This window comes from Quercus lobata, chromosome 4 (genome assembly GCF_001633185.2).
Source record: "Quercus lobata isolate SW786 chromosome 4, ValleyOak3.0 Primary Assembly, whole genome shotgun sequence".
Taxonomy (NCBI): domain Eukaryota; kingdom Viridiplantae; phylum Streptophyta; class Magnoliopsida; order Fagales; family Fagaceae; genus Quercus; species Quercus lobata.
In genome coordinates, this window is record NC_044907.1 from 50,294,398 (window position 1) to 50,299,005 (window position 4,608).

A 4,608-nucleotide genomic window follows, 5' to 3' on the forward strand; every position below is an offset into this window, starting at 1 on the left:
TTTTTCAATAAAAAAAGACTTAGGAGTGTGATGAGTAATTTACATCCATTATAATTTGAAAATACTATATTTTCCAATCACAAAATACCTAGAAATGTGATGAGTATTATGGGTTTGTGGGTAATTTTTTCATCACACCTCTAGTGTTTTTGCACATGCGTTGCATGTGCTTAAAAGCTCTTCTATTTTTTTTAAAGGAGAAAACTTTTCATTTATCATAATTTGAGGTTGATGTATTTTCCAATTACAAAAATCTCTAGAAGTGTAATGACATGTGTGTAACACATTTAGAAATACATCAATGTAATCTCAACTCTAGATATTTTCAGTCCTAAATTATGATAAATGAAAAATAGTCCTTTAGAGAAAAGTAAAATAAAAAAGAAGAGTGTTTAAGTACGTGCAAAAAAGCTAGTTTCTTCTAATGTGATTGTCAATTGTTTATATCATTAGTTTTAAAAACATAACTCAATTTGAATGCTCCTCAAACTAATGCTTTTGACCAATAAAATAAATGAGCTACAATGTACATAATAGCCCTTTCACGCATGTTTAGAGGTTTTTCTATTTTTTAAATGTCAATACTCTCTTTATCTTAAATTCTTCCATTAATATACAAATTTTAATTATAATGATAAGATACAAAATGAACAAACTTTTGTCAATGGATTCATCTCTTCCTACCTTTACTTGATTTATAAAGAAATATTTACCACAAATTAGTGTATAATTAATCCCAACATCTTAAAAAAATTTATGTAAACATCTAGAATTGACCATTAAAATATTCATAATTTTTTGATCACTTTAAAGACTACAAAGCATTTACTATTCAAGTAACAATACTTCATATTAGTGTCATGATTAATACGATACAAAATTAAGACTCAACTTCAACTAAATATTTATCAAAGAAAAAAAAACTTCAACTAAAATATTCTTAAAATTTTATTTTAAATTTTTTTTTTTTTACATTCTTGGGGGAGAGAATAAAAATCATTCCAGAGAAATTTGCAATTTTTATAGAATCTAAATTCAAATGAGAAAAGAATGGAGGAAAAAGAAAAGGCCATGAAAGGTAAATGATTTGTATATCTTGCAAAGCTATGATATTTTTAAAAGTTTTGAATGCATGCATGTAGAGACTTTTTTATTTTTGTAAAATTTGTCATTAATGATTTCAACATCAATAAGTTTTTTTTTTTTTGTGGGAGATTAGAGCATGCCTTTTAGAATACCACTTGTACTATACATGAATTTGAAATCCACTTTGATCTGTAAGATCTTAGACATATTCCCATTCATGGTTTTTTGGAGCCATAGTTTGTTAATGAAATTGTATAAGAAATTCTAAAATCTAAAAAGTAAAGGAAAAAAGAAAATAAAAGAATTTTAAAGAATGAGTTAGACATGGTCATGGACATCAATTCTCAACATGTTGATCCTCACTTAACGAAGTGGAAGATATTGCTCCAATACTAGAAAGCCTTATCTGTGAAAATCTTCTACAAAATGCAGAAAACCAATCGACAAAATTAACATGCTATAATTTGCTAATAGAATTATGTAAGAAATTCTAAAATCTAAAAAGAAAAAGAAAAAATTAAATTAAAAGATTTGGGCATAATAAAGTTCTAGGCATGCAGAAGAAATGCTATCATGGTCTTGGAATATTTTGGCAAATAGAACCCAATAAACAAAAAACTAAAAATTTAAAGAGAGAATGTGAAAGAGAAATAGGGATGCCTAGCATATAATTAAGATACTGTATCAAATCTTTGCCAATAAATTCCCATCTACGCAGTACCAAATTTAAATAAATAAATAAATTACAACCCATAAAAACCAAAATTGGGGATCACAACACATAAAAACTCAAATGTCAATAACAAAATATAGAGAGAAAGATTAGAGTACCAACCTTTGAGAATTGAGAATTCTATTTTGAGCAGTGGCATTCTTTTTTTTTCTTTTCTTTTTTGCACTAATTCGTCTCTGCTTTTTTTTTTTTTTTTTTTGAATTAGCATTAAAGATTGCTAAGTGCTAGCTGGATATGATAGTGAGGAGTTTAAACTTTAAAATTGTACCTGGGTGGGTTGTACGTGGGAGTGGGGCTTTTTTTTTTTTTTTTTTTTTTTTTTGTTAAATACAATGTACCAAACGTGTATCTACTTTAGATTTTTTTTTTTGGATAAACTTGAGGATTTTTTAAAAAAAAATTTTTGATAGGAAGATAAACATGGGGATGGTTTTTTTTTTTTTTTTTTTTTTAAGTAAACTTTAGTTGTTTTGAAGAAGTGGGTTAATGGAAGAGTGTTCTTATTTTGTAGGCAATGTTTTAGTGCAAGTTAGACATGTATTTTTACCCGACTATCTTTTAGTTTTGTCTCTGCTTAAACCTAAGAGTGTAAGAGTATTTTGGAACAAAAAAAAAAATCTGGTCCAAATAGGTGAAACCCTTTCAGTGGCGACTCCAAGATTTTTATTTAGGGGGGTCAATATATAATGGTGGAGCCATGAATTTATTGGCGGGAGAGGCGTGAGTAAAAAATAAAATGATTATTTTTTTGTTTTTTTTTTTTTGTATATATAACTTTCGCGTTATATATAACACAACTATATTGTACAATAATCTTAAAAAATATAAACATTAAAAAGATCGTTATGACAACAATCACTGGATGTGTAAACAAATAGAATTAAATAATTAATTATACATTTTTATAAAATTAATAATAACTTATTATATAATTTATATTTATAAGTAATATCAATTGAATAAAAAAAATATTAAATAAATAAAAATAGTAACACACTTAGGAGTAAGGCTGGGACCTGGAAGTAAGGATGAAACTAAGAAAAATAATACTCCAGTAATAAAATTTTACTTTTGAAGTGAATGGTTTTTTAAATATGCATGTTGTCATTCTCTGGGAATTTAGAGTAAATAGTAAAAGATTTCTTGGACTTGCAAATGTGTAGAGCACTTATCAAAATACTTGATCGGACATAGAGAAAAACTAAGAAAACATAAATACAAATCAAACATAGAGAAAAACTAAGGATCATGTTCAAACTTATTTCAAATGGGTTTAACAAAAAATTTAAAGTTAGCGTGTTCAAATTTTTATTGTAGGAGTCAAATATATATATATATATATATATATATAATTTTTTTTTAGGACCAAGTCAGGGGGTTCATTTGAACTCCTTGAGTTGGTCTTGGAGCCGCCCTTGAACCCTTTAAATAGAAGTATAGATAATATAAAAATTGGATCTCAAAATTGGTGGATGCATGCTGCAATAATACTTATTTTGTTTTCAAAGCATACTACAATGACACATGACAAATTTATATATTTAATTTTTTTTATATAAATAGTTCATATATTTAATTGGTATGATATAGCACATCAATCGTAAAATTATTTGTACATGTCAATTAACTTTAGACGTGGACTTTTCTTTTTCTAAATTTCTTATTTGTGTCACTGCGTAGTAAACTTGAAGTTTCATTTGTAAAGCAATTTCTACCTTGACTTTTGTGTGTGTATATATATATATATATATTAAAAGGAATCATTGACTTTTGTATATTTAGTTTTAATATTAAAATCACATTGTGATCTTCTCATAACTTGATTTATGTTTTGTTTCTAGATGGATTATGATGCCTTTAAATAAGATTGACATCATCAACTCCGTCATTGTGAAAAAAAGTTTGTCTAAAGATTACATCCAAATTGTTCCAATTGATGGTTATAATTTTTGGTTCATAGGTTTTGTTTATTATTATAAAGCAGTATAATCGGTGGTGGTGTATTAGAAGAGTGACAATAATTGTTAAATTCTTGTTTAGCTTTATCTCTAAGTACCGGTATATTTCTTAATTCTTTATTTCTACTTATTTTATATATATATATATATATATATATTGGTTTTCCATTTTTTTGAAGATTTTTTTTTCTTTAAAATGAAGCATCATTAACTTTATATATATATATATATATATATATGTAATAAGGCTATTGCCATTGTTATTTTTCTTTCAATTCAAAAATTCCCGTATTAGATTGATAACAAATATATGATTAATTGGGAAATATTTTATTAAAATAAAAAATGATAAATAAATTAAAAATGAATTGAATATCTTTGACATAAAAAGAAACAACCGTTTGCTTAGTTTCGTAATAATTTTTTTATTAGACACTATAATTTGTTTTAGTTATTACAAAAACTTAATTGAAAAAAAAAATCGTTCAATGCTCGGACCAATAGCTAGTTAAACATTTAAACTTTAAACCAATTACATTGTCGACGAAAAACCATCCCAAACTTCACTGGAGAGATAGAAGGTAACGGATTCGGCTTGGATCCAGTGCTTTTGTACAGTTCACAATACAATCCAAATACATGTCCAATATACGTGTCTATATGATATTGGGTTCAGTACACGAGCATTAAACCCAAGCTTTTTCTAAAAGGTAACACTAGGGATGATTATTTTGCCTCACCCCACTTGACCCGCCCTTTCCCGCATTGCTCCAAGGGGGTTTTTCTTGTCCTGTAAAGGTAGTGGGGTAGGGATGGAGGGAGATTTTAGT